This window comes from Stomoxys calcitrans, chromosome 2, assembly GCF_963082655.1.
Source record: "Stomoxys calcitrans chromosome 2, idStoCalc2.1, whole genome shotgun sequence".
NCBI lineage: Eukaryota > Metazoa > Arthropoda > Insecta > Diptera > Muscidae > Stomoxys > Stomoxys calcitrans.
The window spans coordinates 89,768,632-89,792,402 of NC_081553.1; the positions used below are offsets into that span (position 1 = coordinate 89,768,632).

Here is a 23,771-nt window from a genome sequence, read left to right on the forward strand (position 1 = left end):
TTGCCGACTATGGAAATATGGTGCTCAAATGAAAGGTGCTTGAGAGTAGACCACGAATCTGATATCAACATTCGGGACAAACTGCCTAGGGAACGTCCCAACCTTATAACAAGCCCCAAATAGGACTTTTTTGCTCACCTTGACAATTTGGGTCTTAAAGAGAATGAAGCTTGATATTGATAGTTTTTAAGGCTCATTTCCCAAACGGACATATTTGCTGACATTTGCAGTAAGAGGTTTAAATGAATGGTATTTGAGATTTGAAGACGAGTTTGATATCCAATTCTTTGAGTCCAATGGCAATATGGGGTTCAAATAAATGATATTTGAGAGAAGAGCACGATGGTGATTTTCAGAGCAAAGTGTTTGGGGGACCACCCCACTCCCCAAACACCTCTTAATCGGCCATATTCCAGTGGGGCTCAAATGAATGGTATTGGGGAGAGCATTGAAATTGATACCCACTTTCAGGACCAATTTTCTGGGGATCCCTACAAACAACATATATTTATTGACCATCGCAATATGAGGCCTAATACGTATCTGGGACTCCGTCTCTTAACCAAAACACCCCCCAAAAGGATACAAATTTATCGACCATGGCAATATGTGGCTCAAATGAAAAGTATTTGAGATTGGAAGGCGAATTTGATAACCAATCTCGGTTATTGCGTAGTAGACCACGAAAATGAATTCCACTTTCGGGACCAATTTTTCTGGGGTCTACTCCTTCCCCAAAACACCCCACAAACAGCATTTATTCACTGACCATCGCAATATGAGGCTCAAAAAAAGGGTATTTGGGTGTAGAATACCAATCGTATATCCAAATGTGTGACCATGACGGACATGGCTGGGTCGATTTAAAATATCTTGAGGATCAAGAATATATATTTTATGGGGTCTTTCGAGGTGCTAGAAACGGAATGACGAAATAAGTATACCCCCATACTATGGTGGAGTTCGGCCCAGCCGAATCTTGGGTAACCACCATGGATTCTGCTAAAAATTTCGTATTTGAATTATTTTACAACAACCAAATCGGGTATTAATTGCGGCTGCTATGATACCAAGTAGTCATATCGGGGAATCGGTATTTAAGGGACCCATATCTGCATATAGACCGATTCGGGTCATACTAGGCATGGATGTTGGAAGTCAAAGCATAAGTCTTTGCGCCAAATTTCAGTTAAATTAATCCAAAATTAAGGTTTTTTGGGGGTTCGAGAAGTCAAATCCTGGATTCGGGTTTTATAGGGGGTAAGTGTAGTTTAAACAAGTTTGTTGGAAGTCAGAACAGAAAATTTCACTCAAATCTGATGAAAACTGAGGCTTCTAGGGGCTCAAGATTTTAAATCTGGGGATCAGTTTGTATGGGGGCTATATCAGTTTATAAACCAATTGGATTCATACTCGGCACTAATATTGGAATTCAGAACCCAAGCCGTTGTGCCAAATATTAGTTATATCGGATGAAAATTGGGGTTTCTAGGGGCTCAAGAAGGCAAATCCGGGGATTCGTTTGTATGGGGGTCATATCTGTTTATAGATCGATTCAGATTCGCCACCGATGTTGGAAGTCAGAATGGAGGTATTAGTGTCAAATTTCAGTAGCATTCAATTGAGGTTCCCAGGGGCTCAAGAAATCAAACTCTAGACCGATATGGCGTATTTGCCGTCTCCAACGACCTACATCGATAAGAAGTAACGGTGCAAAATTTCAAGCGGATATATTTATTCGTTCGAAAGCAACCGTGATTTCGACGGACGGACAGACATGACTAGATCGACTCAGAATGTCAAGGCGATAAAGAATATATACTCCTTATAGGGTCTCAGGTCAATATTTTGAGATGTTACAAACGGAATGACTAGATTGGTATACCCCCCATCCTATGGTGGTGGGTATAAAAACTAATAACCTACAATAAAATTTTTTCTTTTCATTTTTAAATACCTTTTAATTTTGGCAACACTGCTCGCAACCAGCCGGCAAGAGATGGCTATAGTGGTGAGTGATGGTTTCCCACTGTTCGGCCGCACAGGCCAAAGTTTGAAATTTCGGTTTTACTTAAGTTTCCGGCTATTTCCTGTAGCTGGGTGTTGGTGTTTATCTGCTGTTGTTGTTGCTATTAAAGCTGTTATCATTCACTATTGACTTACAGCCTTGGCAGGGTCAATAAAGGATATCTGTGCTTTTTTTTCTGTGTGTGTATATGTGTTTTATTGCAATAGCCATGGGGCCCTTTCTCTTTGGTTTTGGTGGTGGTTCACTCAGGCTTTATTAAATTGCCGTGTAAACTTTTTAGAGTTGCTAGATGATGATGATGATGATGCTGTCCTTGTTGTTATTATTATTTCTGTTTTTATGTGGAGCCTTGGATAGATGGATGACCTAGGCAAGCCATCAATTGTCATTTAGTTTCGTTGTTCTATTTCTAGCAGATAAAAAACATTTAGCCTGCAGACATGGTATATGTATGGGAGAGAGAAAAGAGAAAAAAGGATACAAGAAAAGATTAGTGAATTCTAAAAAATACATGAGAATTATAAAAAAGTAACTTTAATAATTAATTTAATGGTTGGGATTGCCCTTTTTCAGAAGAATTATTTTTGAAAGGGTTAATTCCAAAGGATTGTGGCCCATGATGGAATTGTGATTAGACCTAATCATTTTGAAGGAATTAATAATGAGATGAAAATGTTTTGAGCAAATTATGGCAACAAAAACAACAGAAATAATTTTTATCTCATTTGGTATTGAAGATAAATGGAAAGGTTGTTAGATTGGAGAACAAAGGGTTAATTTTGTACAACAAATTTGAGCAGAACAATTTAAATTAGAGGTGTATTTTTTTGATGATTTTTGGAATAGTGAGCTGTATTGGACAACTACAGTTTCGTTGTTGATATTAGCTACACTTTTCAAATATATCGATTCATCTTCTATCTTCCTGGCCAACTCGTCTCTGAGATCATTCTGACCCGGCAATGATTCCTAGATCCAACTCTAACCAGTAAGGAAGGGCAAAAGTCGGGCGGTGCGGACTGTACACCTACCCTATAAGAACAATGTGGGACCTATATCCAACTCTGAACTATTTTTAATGAACCTCGGCGAGCAAAAATATGTTCAAACTGTAATAACTACGGTTGACAAATGACAACATTATTGCAAATTACCCAAAATCTGGCGAACATATATATGAGAGCTATAACTAAAACTGAACCGATTTCCATGAAATTCACCTGTAATGTCGAGAGTCATTAGAGAATCCTTCCTGCCAAATTTCGAGAGAATCGGATAGCAAATGACCATTTTATTGCAGAATTACTGCAAATCGGACAAACATATATATGGGAGCTATATCCAAATCTGAACCGATTTCTATGAAATTCGCATGTAATGTCAAGAGACATAAGAAAATCTTTCCTGCCAAATTTCGAGAAAATCGGTTAACAAATGACCATTTTATTGCAGTATTACTGCAAATCGAACGAACATATATATGGGAGCTATATCCAAATCTGAACCGATTTTTTCCAATTTCAATAGGCTTTGTCTCTAGACCAAAAAACACTCCCGTACCAATTTTGAAGATGATCAGATGAAAATTGCGACCTGTAGTTTGTACACAAATTAACATGGACAGACAGACAGACAGACGGACGGACATAGCTAAATCGAATCAGAAAGTTCTGAGTCGATCGGTATACCATTGATAAGTATACCGATCAATGGTATACCGATCTCTCTTCCTTTTGAGTGTTACAAACTAATTCACTAAGTTATAATACCTTGTACCACAGTAGTGGTGTACGGTATAAAAATCTGGCTGTTTCAACGGAATCGCTCCATAATGCCTATGCAATCGGATTCGTTGGTTTCGCTGCGCATCTTAATAGGGCAGATATTTGTCATAGTATCGTCCAAACTTGAACAATACGAGGACAGTCTGTTGCAACATCCGATTCTGAGATGTGCCAGAGTAGTTCTGGTCCTCCTGGGTAGGTCTGTATTCTGTCGGTATGATAAAGTCGTAATAGTTACCGAATCTTGGTGGCCTCATACGGGGCGGATCCTGTAGATCCGCCCCGTATGAGGCAGTTGTGAGAGGAACAGATATTTGAAATAGGATCGTCCAAACTTGAACGATACGAGGACAGTATGTTGCAACATCCGATTCTCAGTTGTGCCATAGTAGTTCTGGTCCATCTGGGCAGGTCTTTATTCGGTCGGTATGATAAGGTCACACTAGTTACTGCATCTTGGTGGATATCCTGTAGAGCCGCTCAGTATGAAGGAGTTGTGAGAGGAACTATTTTTATACCCATCACCATAGGATAGGGGGTATATTCATTTAGTCATTCCGTTTGTAGCACATCGAAATATCCATTTTTAGTTGTAAAATTCTAAGCTCATTTAACGATGTCCGTGTGTCTGTCCGTCCGGGTGTCCGTCAGTTGCAATCACGCAACAGTCTTTAAAAATTGAGATATTGGGTTGAAATTTTGCACAGACTGGTATTTCTTCTATACGCAGGTTAAGTCTTTGAGTGGGCCAAATCGGACAATACTTGAATATAGCTGCCATATAGACCGATCCGGCGATTTTGGGTCTTAATCATATAACAGGAGCATTTATTAACCGTTTTCGCTAAAATTTAGCATAGTGAGTTTTATCCAATATCCAAACTAAAAATAATCCCGATTGGAACATATTTATATATAGCTGCCATATAGACCGATCGGCCGATTTTGGGTCTTGGACCTATAACAGGCGCATTTATTACGCGACTTCGCTGGAATTTGGAACAATGAGTTGTATTAAGACTCCTAACATCTGTCCGAAATATGGTCCAGATCGGGCTATATTTAGATACAGCTGTCATGGCCTCCTCCCACCGTAGCGCAGAGGTTAGCATGTCCGCCTTTGACGCTGTACGCCTGGGTTCGAATCCTGGCGAGACCACCAGAAAAAATTTTCAGTGGTGGTTTTCCCCTCCTAATGCTGGCAACATTTGTGAGGTAATATGCCATGTAAAACTTCTCTCCAAAGAGGTGTCGCACTGCGGCACGCCGGTCGGACTCGGCTATAAAATGGAGGCCCCTTATCATTGAGCTTAAACTTGAATCGGACTGCACTCATTGATATGTGAGAAGTTTGCCCCTGTTCCTTAGTGGAATGTTTATGGGCACAATTTGCATTTTTTTGCTGTCATGAAGACCAATATTCAGCTATTGGGTCTAAAGACCCAAGACCCAGAAAAGGGGCATTTATTCTCAGATTTTTCTGGAAGCTGCTTTAAGACTCCCGAGCTACTTTAAGACTTTGCTTATAAAGTCCGTTGATATTATTGACCCTCACCACAGAGCAGTCATCTGCATATGATATGATCTCCACGACAGAGGGGGTGGACGGAATTTGGAAAGGTAGAGGTTAAACAGGATTGGGGAGAGGACACCCCTTTTTGGGAATCCCTGTTTAATTCCATGGTGTTTCGACTTTGTATTATTGAACTCCACATATGATTACCGGCTGCACATATAGTTCACAATGCACTTTTTCGTCGAGTTCGAGACTCAATGATGTCAATGAACAGAATGGTGTGGTTGACGTGTCAATTGCTTTTGACAAGTGGAGAGATAAGATGACAAAATAACCGTAGAAGATGAAGTTTATGAAGAGTCAACTGACAACATAAGCCGGTTCACGATAGAGAAGATAAGGAATGCAGCCCGCAGCCTTCAAAGCAGAAAAGCCTCCGCTCCCGATGGAATACCGGCGGAGTTCATCAGGTAGATAGCTGAAAACTGACCTGAAATTCTTTTAAGAATGTTTAACCGGTGCCTTTTTGCGGGTGCTTTTCCGGAGGTGCTCATAAGTAAGGGCAAAGGTGATGTAACATCTCCAAACTCGTACAGACTAATCTGTATGCTGGATACGGTCGTCAAGTTTTTGCAGCGACTTATAAGGCCACGGCTTCAGGACACCATCAATGCGGGAGGTGGACTCTCTATGAAACAACATGGCTTCCAAACAGGAAAGTCCACGATCGTAGTTCTCAGAGATATGGTGAAGGTAGTAGAAGTCCTCTGGCCTTCACTGCCAAATCGTCAGCCCTTTCATTCCCCCTTAATCCATTATGGCCTGGCCCCAAACGATGCGGATTGTGACATCCTCAGAGAAGGCGTTAATCTCCTTCTTACACTACAAAAACCTTTTGTGACCTTACCCTCCTGGTTGTTATTGCTCTTGTGGCCATTTTACTGTCCGTAAAGATGTTCACACTCGACTTCCTCGCGTTAGCCCACACCACCTCACGCATTCCGTGATCGACCGGATCTCCGCCTGCAGGACCGTTTTGTGGTCAGGCAGTCTTAAGCAGATCTCCGTCCCTGGATTCTCAATGCCCACTCTGTCCGTGTAACATCCAAGCGTTAGCACCACACCACCTCACGCACTCTGTGATCACCCAGATCTCTGCCTGTAGGACGGTATAATGGTCAGGCAGTCTACAACAGATCGCAGTCCCTGGGTTCTCAATGTAGACCCCCAGGCCCACTGTGTCCCCTGGCTTTGATTCATTCGTGTAACATGATTTTCCAGATGGCAATACTGCGGTTCCGTCAGTCCAAGACTGTGCCGCTGACAGCAGTGCCTCGCACTCGACCTCAAGTGTCGTGTCAGGTACCCCTTCGGAAACCTCTTCCCTTTATCGAGGGTTACTCTAAAGATTTTTGGTTGCCTTACTGTTTGGATCATTTGCCCATCGACCTGTACATGTAGCTCTCTGGTGCAAACTTGCTCACGCAGTCGGGAGTGTATCCGTTCGCTGCATACTGCATAAAAACATGTGTCCGGGGTTTATTTATATTAAGTTTGATATATCTATATCAAACTAGTAAGACTAGGAGCAGGGCAGCTGGAAATTCCAGCTGCGAAACAGATAAATATGGTCCTGATACTTGCATGTGGAAGGCAGGATAGTTTCGGTACATAAAATCATTCGCAGAAGGTACGCCTCGACTTCTGTGACGAATATGGTCTTGATAGTCTATATACGTGGAGCGAATATAGATTCGGATCATTATCTTGTTGCAGCAAAGGTTCGCAACCCGTTTGAACATGGCGAGGAAAGTACGATCTAACACTGCACGGAAGCTGGACATTGAAAAGCTGCAAATACACAACAGATGGCAGCGGCATACTCCACTCGACTGACCCAATTGCATGATGAAAGCACTCCTAGTTCCGATGATATAATGGCGCAGTGGCAAAATATTGCCCACTCCATGGAAAATGCCGCGAAATCCGTACTTGGGTACCGGAAGCCTCCTCCAAGAAACCCATGGTACGACCAAGAGTGTCGAGATGATATTGAAACCAAGAAAGCGGCATATAGAGCAACCCTGCAATCAGTAGCAACGCGCCAGATGAAGGAGAGGTATCGGAAGAAAAGGAGAGAGGAGAAACGTCTATTCCGCAGAAAGAAAAAGAAAAAGGAATGACGTGAGTGTGAGCGAATTGAGATGTACCGGAGAGTCAGAATGAAGTCCGGAAATTCTGCCAAAAAATTAAACATCAAACCGATGGCTTTGGTGTAGGCACATCCTCCTGCAGAGACAAAGACGGAAATCTGGTAACTAACACAGACACCATGCTGAGGATATGGAAAGAACCTTTTTCCCAACTGCTAGTGTCTGACGTTGGCGGCGGCGAAGGATACCCAGAACCAATCAATGATGATGGTATAGAATGTTTACCTCCTAGTCAGAATGAGGACCAAGTAGCAGTGACCCGATTAAAGAACAACAAGACAGCATGAGCCGACGGGTTACCCGCTGAACTATTTAAGACCGGAGGCGACACGCTGAGAAGGCGTAAGCATCAGCTAATCTGCGCAATCTTGCTAGAATGACGCATACCCGATGATTGGAACCTCAGCATACTATGTCCCGTACACAAAAAAAGAAGACAAGACGGAATGTGCCAACTACAGAGGAATAAGTCTCCTCCCCATCGCATAAAAGATACTCTCGAGCGTACTGTGTGAAAGATTAAAACCTAAAGTCAATGAGATAATTGGGCCCTATCAATGTGGCTTTAGAACTGGTAAATCCACCCTAGACCAGATATTCACACTGCACCAAATCCTGGAAAAGATCCGAGAATGACAAACCAACACCTTTCATCTCTTTGTTGACTACAAAGCCGCCTTTGATACTCCTTTACGTTCAAAGGTATTTCAAGCCATGTCTGAGTTTGGTATCCCTGCAAAATTAATAAGACTCTGCAGGATGACTCTTGCTTATACGCGTTCCTCATTAAAAATAGAAAAGAATCTCTCGGAACCCTTCAATACCAAACGAGGTTTCAGACAAGGAGACAGCCTATCGTGAAATCCCTTTAATATCCTGTTGGAGAAGATTATACGAGATGCAGATATGAATAGATATGGCACACTAATCACAAGAGTGACATGCTACTCGCCTATGCCGACGACATCGATATCATAGGTCGGTCACCGGAAGTAGTAACTGCAGCCTTTGAAAGAATCGAAAGAAAGTCAGTGAAAATGGATCTGGCAGTAAATGGAGATAAGACGAAATGGATGGTTTCAACTCCCAAAAAGCCTTGAACAACCGAGCAGATAAAGAAAATGGAGAAAGTTGGAAACCACAACTTTGAGATAGTCAGTAACTTTATCTACCTCAGCACTGCCGTAACCGAAACGAATGACACCAGTTTTGAGATTAAGCGAAGAATAATACTGGCAAACAGATGCTACTTTGGACTAAGTAAGCAGTTTAGAAACAAGGCCACCTCTCGACAGACGAAGATTACACTATACAAGACACTGATACTATCCCTGCTGTTATATGGTTCTGAGGCATGCGTACTTGTGAAAGCAGATGAGGCAGTGTTTGGAGTATTTGAGAGAAATATTCTTCGTAAAATATATGAACCAGTTTGCGTTAATGGAGAATATAGGCGACGTATGAACCACAAGCTGTATGAGCTGTATGACAACGGCTATAATACAACCGCTGCGTTGTCAGAATGGATGAAGAAGCTCTAGCAAAGAAGTCTTTTGAAGGCAAACCTGGAAGACCAAGAGCCCAATGGAAAGATCAAGTGGTGGGAGACACCTCGAAACTTGGTGCCAGAGATTTTAGAATGAGCGCAGAAGATCGAGGCGCTTGGAACGCTTTTCTACGTACGGCTAGTGGAACAAATATTCTGTCATAGCCAATTAAAGTAAGTAGTCTATATTTGGATATAGCTGCCACATAAGTCGTTGTGCTTTTAAGGCCTTTAGCCTATAAACCAGCATTTATTACCCAATATTGGGTGTTGGATATCTAAAGGACAGCTCTGCTGATATTATTGCCTTTTTATTTATATTTTTTTTTTTGAAATATTGTTTTTCTTTTTTTTTTATTTACGAGTATTTTCCAATTTACTATTTTGCCCTTTTAGTTGTCAACAATTGATTACTTATTTTATGTAGTATAGCCTACGCATTTTTTCAAGGATTTATCATTCGTTGTCTTTCCCAGCTATTGGGCAATCGTAAAACGTAGTTACTGTTCAAGGACCATAAATGCAATTTGCTAAGCCATTTTGGCGACATAATGCCTTGAGGTTCACCATAAGCCATGTAGTAATTAATACTAAGCCGGATGATGCTTAACCAAGGACATGACTAGACTTTTTATGCCCCATCACTACACTTAATATTCGTCGGGTGGTGAAAATGTCTCATTACATTTGTTAAATACGTAAAGTGCTGGCGCAGTAAACTTGAACTTTTGAAAGCAAAGGACATTTGCCTTAAATTTAATTAATTCAAAGACAAAATTCATAACTATGGTCGAATGGTAATAAAAATCAATATTAGGGTCTGGGCTTTTTGATTTTCGGCAATTAAATGAGACAGAAAAAAATTTTTCATTTTAAGCAACTTTCGATTTGCAAATGTCCTGAATGTCCTCTAAATGTGTAGTCAGTCAAAACTCAATATTTACTTCTTTCATCAAACCCATTAAATGTCGTTTTCCTAGAATTGTTTATAAGATTTAAGCAAAAAACAAATGCCGTCATTCTCAGATGTTAGGATTTGGCTGGCTGGTTGACATATTTAATACGGTATTTCATGGAATGCCAAAACATATTCACAAGGCTTTTATTTTTCATTCACCAACACATCGCCATGGAATCGGCCCAACAATCAAACACCCGCACCCATACACCTTAAAGGAAACACATTTTCTTATTATTTGTATTACAATATTGAACACTTTCCACCCATACAACAAAGGACAAGGAATAGAGTCAGTTGTATTAGAATACTTGATACCCTAGACAAAGTGGGGTATAAGGGCACAGTTAGTTAAAGAAACTCTTTAACTATCATAGCATCGACTTGTACAAAAATTTGTCAAGAAAATCAATTTGAGAAATTTCTCAATATGAACTAAAAATTTTTTTTTACCCTCAGAGATGTGCTATACTAAATTTAAGAACAATTTCTTAGAGAGAGAATACAACCGTCGGTACGCCCATGATATTAAAATCGTTATGGCAGATCTTAATGTGAAAATCTTTGGTCCAACAGACGGAAAACTCAGCCCACTCGAGCAAACTTCCCATAATTGAGGCTAAGCTTCCAACACCGAAGAATTCACAAAGGCACATGGTTGGAGGCAACCGCAGCGCAGCATGTCCGCCTATAACGCTGAACGCCTGGATTCGAAACCTGGCGAGACCATCAGAAAAAAATTTTCAGCGGTGGTTTTCCCCTCCTAATGCTGGCAACATTTGTGAGGTACTATGCCATGTAGAACTTCTCTCCAAAGAGGTGTCGCACTGCGGCACGCCGTTCGGACTCGGCTATAAAAAGGAGGCCCCTTATCATTGAGCTTAAACTTAAATCAGATTGCACTCATTGACATGTGAGAAGTTTGCCCCTGTTCCTTAGTGGAATGATCAAGGGCAAAATTTGCATTTTACATGGTTGTCCCCCTATCAAAACACGAGAAACCAAGTAAATCATCTTCTGATAGATGGAAGGTATTCAACCTGTGTTTTAGACGTGCGATCGACCCAAAGAGCGAACATTGATTCGGATCATTACCTTCTTGCAGTAAAGATTCGCCCCCGTTTTTAGAGTAGAGAGAAACGTACGATTTGACACTAGAGGGTAGCTGAACGTCGGAAAGCTGCTAATACAACAGGTGGAAATGGCATACTCCATGACTGACCCAATGGGTAGATGGAAGCATGCCATGTCCCGATGATTTTACGACACAATGACTAACCATTTCCCACTCCTAGTGTAGATTTTGTGACATTTTTCCCCAAAAAAATCCATAGTAAGACCAGAGGTATCGAAATGCTACTAAAGCCTAGAATGTGGCATACAGAGCAACCCTGTAATCAGTAGCAACTCGCCAGATGATGGAGAAATATCGGGAAGAAAAGAGGGAAGATAGACATCTATTCCTCAAAACGAAGAAGCAAATGGAAATACGTGAGTGTGAGCAAATTGAGATAATCAGAAGTCAGAATGAAATTCGGAAATTCTACAAAGGAGTAATGCATCAAACTGAGAGCTTTGGTGCAGGCCCATGCTTCTGCTCAGACAAAGAAGGAAATCAGATATGGATAGTGTACTTCGGATATGGCGCGTATCCTCACGCAAGCACGGGTTTACCTTCGACGGAGCTTATGGCACCCCTCGTGGGAACCATTGCGTCCCATCAACAAACCTCTGGAAACCTCCCAGAGGTACGTTCGGAAGTTCACCCAGATCGAAGAATCGGCTGCCAAGAAAGGAGAGCCTACGACCCTGCAGACCTCGACATGAACATAGCAAATACTCTATGGTGTCCTCCTCATCCTCATCAAAACAACTTCAGCAGAAGTCATTTTGCGGTATTCCCATGCACGACGCCATGCGGCCTATGGCACAGTGTCCGGTTATGACCTCAATTAAAGAAACACTCCCATCCTCCTCCAGTCGACGACAGACCTGAGCGCCCCAGCGATCCGCCAACCATCCACCGAGTTCCATCTCGCCACCGACATCGCTCCGCAGAGGACATGCTAACAGCCGTAGCGAAGAGGTTAGCTTGTCCGCCAATGACGCTGAACGCCTGGGTTCGAATCCTAACGAGACCATCAGAAAAATTTACAGCGGTGGTTTTCCCCTCCTAATGCTGGCAACATTTGTGAGATTCAACGCCATGTAAAACTTCTCTCCAAAGAGGTGTCGCACTGCGGCACACCGTTCGGACTCGGCTATAAAAAGGAGGCCCCTTATCATTGAGCTTAAACTTGAATCAGATTGCACTCATTGATATGTGAGAAGTTTGCCTCTGTTCCTTATTGGAATGTTTATGGACAAAATTTGCATTTGCAATTTACCGACGCCGCTCTGGCCTTCTCTTCAATTGTGTTCAGTAGCTCAACATATGGCACGTAGGCATGACCGGTAGTTGGTTCGCCAAGCGCAGACGAACCCTTCCTGTCGCATTCGTCCGCCCCCTCATTCCCTGGAATTTGCTCATATCCGGGAACCCATGTCAGCATTACATCGTGGACTCGGAACATATCCAGAGACCCCAAACAATCCGCCACGCACCTCGACCCCAGGGCCTTGAGCACCGCCATACTGTTCACATAAATCCTGAGTTTTGAGGGCGGTAAATGCCTTACCAGAATTTCTCTTGCGGCTACTGTAAAGAACTCTTCAACAAAGCAAAAGTCACAAGAGCACCATACGAATGGGACATCTATAAGGCTGAGCTAAGAAAATATAAGGACGGGCTTAGTAAGGCTCAGAACAAATCCTGCTGAATTCTAGCTCTGTGGAGGATACATCTGAGGCCTTTAGGTTAAGGATGATTTTGTCCTCGAGACTTATTACGGTGGGGTATATCCAGAAGTCAGAGAATATATGGACAAGGTGTATAGTGAGGAAACACTAGAACTACTCGTTGATACACATTTCCCGGGAAATTCCCCAACGGACAACGTGGCGCCAGAAGAGGTTGTCACTGAGGTGGATTCGTCGGAGGCTATTAGGGTAACTGTGTCTGAGCCGAAAATCCTTTTGGGCGATTAAAAGTTTCCACTCCTTTAAGTCGTCAGGCCCTGGTGATGTATAACCGGTTGAATTACAAGCTGTGTCTGATAGACTGGTTCCCTGGCTTAGGGAGTTATACTCTAATGGCATCAGAATGTCATATATACCTGTGGGATGGAGGGACATGAAGGTAATTTTCATTCCGAAAGCAGGTAAACCCTACCACACGAAGGCGACAGGTTTTCGTTCTATTAGTCTGTCATCCTTTATGGCGAAGACTCTTGAGAGGTTGATAGAAACATATTTTAGGGTAAAGATCACTGGAGATGGCCTGTCGCGGCAGCAGCATGCATTTAGTAAAGGCAAATCCACTGAAACAGCCCTTCATGACCTAGTCGGCTACATAGAGGGTGCTCTCGCTGTCAAGTAATATACAGTGGTAGCATTTCTGGACATTGAAGGTGCTTTCAATAACGCAAAACCAACGCCAAGCATGAAGAAGTTGGAGTTATTAAGCATCAACTCTACGGTAAGAAAGTTTATTAACAACTTACTTATTAAAAGATGCATTACGGCAGACTTGGGATTTGCGGGATAGCAGAAGAGCTCCTCATGGAGGTGTACTGTCTCCTCTACTTTGGAATATAGCCATTAACAATATTTTATTGTCAGTGGAAGAAAAACGCGTAAAAGTGGTCGCGTATATACTTCAGGAAGCTCTACGTGCAACATCAAAGTGGGCTCCCGAAAATAGTCTGGGTATAAATCCGCGCAAGATAGAAGCAGTTCTTTTCAGCAAGTTGCCTACAGTAGAACCTGTCTCTTTGGATGGAGAGAATGTTCCATTTACAGAAAGCGCAAAATACCTGGGCATTTTGCTGGACAACAAATTGAACTTCAAATCCCACGTTTTGGAAAGGGCAAGAAAGGCAACTCTTGCCCTATACACCTGCAAGAGAGCAATTGGCAAAAGTTGGGGATTTAGACCGCGTGTCATGCATTGGGTATATACTGCAGTTGTCAGACCTATAATGCTATATGGTGTTATGTTCTGGTGGACGATGCTTCAAAAGTCCACCTACTGCTCAATATTTAACCGGATCCAAAGGGTGGCTTGTTTGTGCATCACAGCCGCTCTGAGGACGACACCATCTGATGCACTGAATGGAATGCTACATCTTATGCCTCTGGACATGGTGGGTACGCAAATTGCAGCGACCACTGACGTGAGGTTAAGGGAGCTTTCTCATTGGTCATGTGGCGGCCACGGACACTGTGTTATACTTGATATAATATCCGATGTTCCAGGCAGAGTGGATTACACCCTACCTGAGCCGCTTTCTGATAAAAATTACTATACCACTATTCATTGTAGAACCGAGTGGAACTGCGATATCCCTGGTAATAGAAGTTACATAGACTTCAATACGGATGGTTCCAAATTAAACGACCAGGTGGGCTTTGGGGTGTACTCTAAAGATCTAGAACTGGTCATATCGAAGAGGTTACCTGACCACTACAGTGTGTATCAAGCAAAGATCCTTGTAATTAAGGAAGTGGTGGAATGGCTAAGATATAATATCCTTACTACGATTGGCATAAATATATTCTGAGATAGCCAGGCAGACATTAAATCCCTAGAGAACAGTTCAAAATTCACCTGTTCTGGGGTTCCGGGCCACAGAGATATCCCAGGGAATTGTAAAGCAGACGAGCTTGCAAGACTAGGAACTACCTTACGCACTCCACGGACACTGGAATCTGTGGGTATGCCTCTAGCGACATGCAAGCTAAGTTTTCAGGACCAGGCCCACAAAGAGGGGGCTGTGAGCATTCCAAAACTATGTGGCCTCATCTAGACTGTCATTGGCTAGAACAGACGTCTCAGCCATTGTGTCCGTCATGACAGGTCAACGTCTAATCCGAAAACATGCTGACAGACTGATGGTTGCCTGCAACGACTTTTGCAGGATCTGTAGGGACATCGAGAAAGAAAAGACTATAGAACACCTTCTGTGTGGGTGTCCCGCATTAGCAGTTAGAAGGAGTTCCACTTTAGGTTCTCATTTCTTTGAGAACCTGTCTGATTTAGCGGATGTGAACATTCGCAAGTTAGTGGGCTTTTTAAAGCAATGTGGATGGTTCAACGGTAGGAACTATAAGGCATCTTCCTTCTTTTGTTCCTGTGGTATCACAATGGACGAAAACGTCTAAGTGAGTCTGATGGCAGACTGCCATTTAAACCTAACCTAGTCTTGCAGTGTAAGAAGGAGATTAACGCCTTCTTTGAGGATGGGAAAATCCGCATCGTTTGGGTCCCGGGCCATAACGGAGTAAGGGGAAATGAAAGGGCAGAATAAGGCCAGAGGACTGCCATCAATAAACTTGGTTAACCCAAAGACTTTCGGGTCGACGCGGTCCGAGTTAAGGGAGTGGGCGACGAAAGCGCATGCAACATTGTGGAAAAGTGAAACGGTCGGTAGGACAGCGAAAATCCTGTGGGGGGATCCAGATCGTGAGAAGACGAGGGTATCACTGAAAAGAAGTAAGAAGGAGGTCAGTACAGCTATTGGTATCATAACGGGACACATAGGACTACGAGCTCACTTATGTAAAATCGGTGCGGCAAGTGATAGCATGTGTAGAGCATGCGGAGAAGATGATGAGACGTTGGATCATTTCCTTAAGGAGATTAACATCTTCTCCGAGGATTGCAAAATTCGCATCGTTTGGTTGCCGGGCCATAACGGAGTAAGGGGAAATGAAAGGGCAGATGAAGGCCAGAGGACTGCCATCAATAAACTTGGTTAACCCAAAGACTTTCGGGTCGACGCGGTCCGAGTTAAGGGAGTGGGCGACGAAAGCGCATGCAACATTGTGGAACAGCGAAACGGTCGGTAGGACGGCGAAAATCCTATGGGGGGATCCAGATCGTGAGAAGACGAGGCTTTTACTGAATGGAAGCAAGAAGGAGGTCAGTACAGCTATTGGTATCATAACGGGACACATAGGACTACGAGCTCACTTATGTAAAATCGGTGCGGCAAGTGATAGCATGTGTAGGGCATGTGGGGAAGATAATGAGACGTTGGAGCATTTCCCAAGAGATACCGGCATTTAGGTGGAGACACAATATCAGACATGAACCAACTTAGGGGATTGAAAACAATTAGGAATGTTGTAAGTAGCACGGAATTCCTAACTAAAAATTTTCTTTTTAGAGGTTACTTTATAGTTTTTAGAGCGCACAACAAGCCGATTACTGGCATAGGTGCTTGTCCATAGTGGCATGGGGCGGATTAATATCTGCACCCTCTTTACAACCTAAGCTAACCTGCTGTAATGACAAAGACGTCTGCCTGAAGAATCGTACACTTGCAGCCTCACATACATACCGATATTGATAGGGTCAGATTCCCAATACAGTCCCTGACTCCATCTCGGAGCCATCGGTAAAGATCGAGGTCTCATCCTCCTCAAACACAGCATTCGCCTTCCATTCATCCCTCCCAGGACAACAAATCCCTTATCCCAGTCGGTGCTGGTGCCAGGTATTCGGAGAATTGCGCCATTTGACCCTGAACGCCTGGGTTCGAAGACTGGCGAGAACATCAACAACTTTCTGAGGCGGTTATGACATCCCAATACTACACATAGATGCCATTTAAAAACTTTTCTCCGAAAGAGGTGTCGTTCTGCGGCATACCATTCAGACTCGTCTATAAAAAGGAGGTCCCTTGTCATTGAGGTTACTTTTTATACCCACCAACGAAGGATGGTGGCGACCAATAGTATGGGTTCGGCAGAAATCGCTCTACGGGTGACCTCATGGCACTTCTGTCGCAACGTTGGAGTCGCTCAATCCACCAGTTTGTGTGAGAGTAAGGTTGTGGCTCTGGATATCTCCAAGGAATTTGACAGGGTCTGGCACAGTGCACTACTATCAAAGCTTGTCGTATTTGGTGTCGGTAATGGCTTCGTTCGATTTATTTCGAGCTTTCTCAGAGATCGCACTATTCGAGTCGTTATAGATGGGTTCTCATCCAATGAGCATAAATTGACCGCAGGTGTACCTCAGGGCTCTGTTCTTTCTCCTTCTCTTTTGCTAATTTTCACCAACGATCTGTTGGGTCAGACATCGAATCTGATCTACTCATTTGCGGATGACAGTAATCTCTGTCATTCGTACTCATTCGGGCCAAGTCTTCGAGAGATTGAGAACAAGTGGCATGTTATGGACGATACACTTTGCCAGGATTTGCTGGCCATTTCTGTCGGTGGGGTCGAGTGAATCGAGTAGATTTTAATGCACGGAAGACTCAGTGCTGCTGGTTGTCACACAAACGATTCACTGACCCATTACGATAATCTTTGTCTATCAACGGTGTAGATGTTGAGCAATCAGAAGCTCTTGATGTTCTGGGCATAAAAATACAAAGTGATGTCCGTTGGGCTAAACATGTATTCGAAGTGTCGAAAGAAGCATTCAAGTGCTAGGGCTTCCTTAAAAGGTGTAAGAATTATTTCACTCCATATGATCTTCTATCCACATCACTTTCATAAGGCCCAGAATGGAGTACAACTCACATGTATGGGCTGGAGCTTAAAAATCATCCCTGGAGCTACTGGACCGTGTACAGAGGAGAGCGATGGCGTTGATTGGGGACAGTGGGGTATCCAACTCTATTGCCTCCCTTCATCATCATCGCAATGTGGGTTGTTTGGCGGTGTTCTATCGGTACTTCATGGTGTGTGATATTTGTCTTCTTATTCCAGATGTAAGGACGTATGTCAGGGATACTAGACATTCCAGGAACTCACACCTGTTTGTAATTGGTTGGCCAGCGGATCGCACAATGCATTACAGAGAGAATTCTTATTTCGCCCGAACCGTTCGTATGTGGAATCGACTTCCGGCTAATGATTTTCCCACCCACTTTGACATCCAAAGATTTAAGACAAATGTCAATAAGCACTTCATCCTTTCCCCCCCTCCAATTCCTAATTTCCTCTCGCCAAGGCAATGCACTGCATTCATAGGGGACATCCCCTGCGTGTTGGCTGACAGAAAAAAAATTTAAGCCTCAAATGAAAGCTATTTGGGAGTAGAGCGTCAATATGATATGCACACTTTGGGGCGAAATATCTGAAAGGCCGTACTAGTACACCCAAACAGGACTTTTCTCCTAACCGTGCAAGTATAGGGTTTAGATAAAATAAAAGAATGAAAGAAGGCACGGCGGAGCGGGCCCTGCCCAGCTAATTATTTATAACGTCAAATGAGTTTCTTTCAGCGAACTAAATTCGTAGTGAAAGATTGTGCCAGTTTATACATAGAGATTTCAGATTCTTATTTAGAGGTCTTGCTTCGAGGAATTATTACCAAAATTCTTTAGTCAAGAAAAAATTTCTCAAATTGTAAGTAGTTTTTGTGATACTCTATGTCCTTACTACAGTTATCAAATACCCCATAACCATATGTAGGGTATAACCAATCAAAAATATATAAATTCAAATAAAATATCTCTCCTCCTAGGCATTATCCTCCTGCTGGTCAGGAAACAATTCCCTTGGTTAGTTTTCTTACCAATTCTATGAACTAGAGGGCCATGAAGCCTTAGAGGAGACCTTGAATTGTATTTATTTTCCAAAAAAAAATAAAAACAAAAAAATCCCAATAAGCAAGAAAACTTTCCATGGCAATATCATCCACGCTTATGAATAGTAAACACAAAGCGAGCTAGAGCCGTCTAGAGTGGATACATAAACCATAAATTTCGTTACAGGCCATTTGAGGGTAGAATATTTCTTCGAAATAGACACAAAATGAAAGATGAAAACAAAAAAACTCCTATCCCTACCAAATGCCAAGGATAGAGAGCAGAAGGAGCATCAGAACGAAAAAGGAGCACGATGTTGCTGATGATGATAATGATAAAGATATGCTGGTGTTAGATAGACAGTTGAATAAACGTTTGAATCGTAGCGAATCGATAAGGGTTTGGGGGCAGCAAGAATAGAAAACCTTCACATGTTTGGGGCAAAAATAAATTATTATTTCTATTATCGGGCATAGTAAGTTTCTCTGTTCGTTCATTCATAATTTTCTTTGAAATGTGAAAAGCGATTGATGTAGGACGTTAGAGGATTTGTTTTTGGGTTTTTTTTTCTTTCTTAAAGTGAAATGGATGGCTTTAAATCTAAAAGAAACGTAAATCAGATGTGGTTGGATTTAAAGTAGTAGTTTAATATCCACTACCTAAGTATGAAGTAGATCGCCATGGAAAAGTAGATACAATCCATGTCATTAAATGGAAGGGAGAACAATAGTCCGAATACTCCATGAACTTTTACCCCTAAGAAGGAAATTGTGAGGAGTCTACTTCCAACATAGACTCTTTCACCACTGAAGAGTCAAGAAATGCAGCCCATAGCCTTTAAAAACTAAAAGCCCCCGGGAACCGGTTGAATACCGGCTGGGGTCATTAAGGAGTTAAACTTCCACAGTTGATAATTTCTTATGGGAATGTTTAATAGGTGCCAACTGGAAGACATTCCGGAAGTAGTAAAACAAATTAAAGTTTGTGTTGGGTAGCCCAGTTTGGGATATCCAACACCATGGATATATGAATATACGCCCACATTTTGAGAAAATCAATTAAAACAAGTAAAAAGGCGTTAAGTTCGGCCGGGCCGAACTTTGGATACCCACCACCTCGGGTATATATGTTAACCACCTCTCATCAAAATTCGGTGAAAATTTCATACCTTATGTCCCATATCAGTTATATCAAAATAGGTTCCGATTTGGACCAAATACTAAATAATATACTAGCTAAATCTAAAAATAAACCGATCTGAACTATATACGACGCGGATGTCAAAAAGCCTAATGTAATACACTAAGTCAAACTTCAGTGAAATCGGATTATAAATGAGCCTTTTATGGGGCCAATACTTTAAATAGGGATATCGCTCTACATGGCAGCTATATCCAAATCTGGACCGATTTGGGTCAAGTTGCATAAAAATGTCGAAGAGCCTAATACAAAGCACTGTCGGCGACGTCGGACAATAAATGAGCATTTTATGGGCCCAAAACCATAAATCAAGAAATCGGTCTATATGGCAGCTATATCCAAATCTGAATCGATCTGGACCAAATTGAAGAAAGATGTCAAAGGGGCTTACACAACTCATTATCCCAAATTTCAGCAAAATCGGATAATAAATGTGGCTTTTATGGGCCTTATACCATAAATTGGAGGATCGGTTTATATGGCAGCTATATCCAAATCTGGACCGATCTGAGCCAAATGTACGAAGGAAGTTGAAGGGCCTAACACAACTCACTGTCCCAAATTTCAGCAAAATCGGTTAATAAATGTGGCTTTTATGGGCCTAACACCATAAATCGGAGGATCGGTCTATATGGCAGCTATATCCAAATCTGAACCGACCTAGGCCAAATTAACGGAGGAAGTCGAAGGGCCTAACACAACTCAATTTCCCAAATTTCAGCAAAATCGGTTAATAAATGTGGCTTTTATGGGCCTTAGACCCTAAATCGGAGGATCGGTCTATATGGCAGCTATATCCAAATCTGGACCGATCTGAGCCAAATTGACAAAGGATGTCGAAGGGCTTAACACAACTCACTGTCCCAAATTTCAACAAAATCGGATAATAAATGTAGCTTTTATGGGCCTAAGACCCTAAATCGGCGGATCGGTCTATATGGGGGCTATATCAAGATATAGTCCGATATAGCCCATCTTCGAACTTAACCTGCTTATGAACAAAAAAAGAATCTGTGCAAAATTTCAGCTCAATATCTCTATTTTTAAAGACTGTAGCGTGATTTCAACAGACAGACGGACAGACGGACAGACGGACGGACATGGCTAGATCGTCTTAGATTTTCACGCTGATCAAGAATATATATACTTTATAGGGTCGGAAATGGATATTTCGATGTGTTGCAAACGGAATGACAAAATGAATATACCCCCATCCTTCGGTGGTGGGTATAAAAATGCCCCTTTATAAACCCAGAGGCCCTCGTAGCTCAGAGGTAAGCATGTTCACCGCATTTTGAGGAAATCATATAAAAAAATTAGCCTTTTATAAACCCGGAGGCCGGCTCATAGGCTAGCATGTCCACCTATGATGCTGAACGTCTGGCGAATCCTAGCGTGAACATCAGAAAAACTTTCGGCGGTGGTTATATCCTACCAATTTTGGTGACATTTTTGAAGAACTATGTCTCTCATTGAGCTTCTATTTAAATCGGACAGCACTCATTGCTATGTGAGAAGTTTGCCCCTGTTCCTTAATGGAATTTTCATGGGCAAGTTTGCATTTTAAACAAATTTTCTAAATCTGTTTCAATCTATAAAATGAAATTAGTCCCCAAAAATTATTCGGGGGTTTATTTCATTTTCTATTTGGCGACTTATTTCATTTACTGGGGAAGATGCCTGCTAGTTCCTACCGTCGAACCATCCAGATCGCTTTAAAAACCCCAAAAACTAGCGAAATCAGACAAGTTCTCGAACAAATTAAAACCTAAAGTAGAAGTCCTTCTAACTGCTAGTGCTGGACACACACACAGCAGATGCTCCATAGTCTCTTCTTCCTCGACGTTATCACAGCTTCGACATATGTCGTTACTGAAAACTTTCAGTCTGTCAGCATGTTTTGCAATCACACAGTGATCTGTCGTGAGGCACACAATGACTGAGACGTCTGTCCTAGCCAGTGACAGCAAAGCGGTAGACCTCTTCAAGTCTCGATTTCTTTACTTTACTTTAATGGGTTTCTGACTGCAAGTGCGGGACACCCACACTGCAGATGCTCCCTAGTCTCTTCTTCCTCGACGTCATCACAGCTTCGGCAAATGTCGTTACTGACAAATTTCAGTCTGTCCGCAGGTTTTCCAATCAGACAGTGATCTGTCATGACGCACACAATGACTGAGACGTCTGTCCTAGCCAGTGATAGCAAAGCGGTAGACCTCTTCAAGTCTCGGTTCTTTAACTACTTTTATGGGCTAAGAAGGCCTATGACAGAACATTTGTTCCACTAGCCAAACGTAGAATAGGGTTCCAAGTGCCTCAATCTCTTGCGCTCTTTCTAAAATCTCTGAGATCAAGTTTCGAGGTGTCTCCCACCACTTGATCTTTCCATCGGGCTTTTGGTCTTCCCGGTTAACGTACATCACCGTGTTTGCTTTACCTGAGCTTCTTCACCCATTCTGACAACATGACCTAGCCAACGCAGCCATAGTATTTTGATACGTCTAACTATCGTCGTCATACAGCTCATACAGCTTGTGGTTCACAAAACGCCTATATTCTCTATTGCCGCCAACTTGCCCATATATTTTACGAAGAACCTTTCTCCTTGTAGTCAACAAATAGATTGTAGGTGTTGATTTGTCCTTCTCGGATCTTTTTCTAGGATTTGGTGCAGTGTGAATATCCGTTCTAGGGTGGATTTACCAGGTCTAAAGCCGCATTGATAGGGCCAAATTATCTCATTGATTTTAGGTTTTAATCTTTCATACAGTACGCTCGAGAGTATCTTGTATGCAATGGGGAGGAGACTTATTCCTCTGTAATTGGCACATTCCGTCTTGTCTCCTTTCTTGTGTACAGGACATAGTATGCTGAGGTTCCAATCATCAAGAATGCGTTCTTCTAGATTGCGCAGATAAGCTAATTCATACACCTTATCAGCATGTCCCTTCGGTCTTAAATAGTTCAGCGGGTAACCCGTCGGCTCCTGCTGCCTTGTTGTTCTTTAGTCGGATCACTGCTACTTGGACCTCATTCTGATTAGTAGGTGAACATTATAAACCCTCATCATTGTTTGGTTCTGCGGTATGCTCTTCGCCGCCAACATCGGACACTAGCAGTTGGATAGAATGTTCTTTCCATATCCTCAGCACATTATCTGTGTCAGTTACCAGATTTCCTTCTTTGTCTTTGCAGGAGGATGTGCCGGCACCAAAGCCATCGGTTTGATGTTTAATTCTTTGGTAAAATTTCCGGACTTCATTCTAACTCTCCGGTACATTTCAATTCGCTCACACTCACGTCTTTCCATTTCCTTTTTCTTTCTGCGGAATAGACGTTTCCACTCTATTCTTTTCTCCCGATACCACTCCTTCATCTGGGGCGTTGCTACTGATTGCAGGGTTGCACTATATGCAGCATTCTAGGCTTCAGTAGCATCTCGACACTCTTGGTCGTACCATGGGTTTCTTGGAGGAGGCTTCCGGTACCCAAGTACGGATTTCGCGGCATTTCCCATGAAGTTGGCAATAGTTTGCCACTGCGCCATTATATCATCGGAACAAGGAGTGCTTTCATCAAGCAGTTGGGTCAGTCGAGTGGAGTATGCCGCTGCCATTTGTTGTGTTTGCATGTCCAGCTTCCGTGCAGTGTCAGATCGTACTTTCCTCGCCATGTTCAAACGGGTGCGAACCTTTGCTACAACAAGGGAATGATCCGAATCTATATTCGCTCCACGGATCGATCGTACATCTAACACGCTGGATGAATGCCTTCCATCTATCACAACGTGATCAATTTGGTTCCTTGTGTTTTGATCGGGTGACAGCCATGAGGCTTTGTGTATATTTTTATGTTGAAATCTGGTGCTCGTAAAAAT

General features: G+C 42.5%; 1 long non-coding RNA gene across 1 annotated transcript in view; it reads right to left on the reverse strand.

The window, feature by feature from the left end:
• Positions 1-2,181: 2,181 nt before the first annotated feature.
• LOC106080582 (uncharacterized) overlaps positions 2,182-23,771 on the reverse strand; it is a 274,430-nt gene continuing 252,840 nt past the window's right edge. The window contains exon 3 of the long non-coding RNA XR_001220236.2: positions 2,182-2,461. This is a non-coding gene — a long non-coding RNA (uncharacterized LOC106080582). The remainder of the gene's footprint in view (positions 2,462-23,771) is intronic.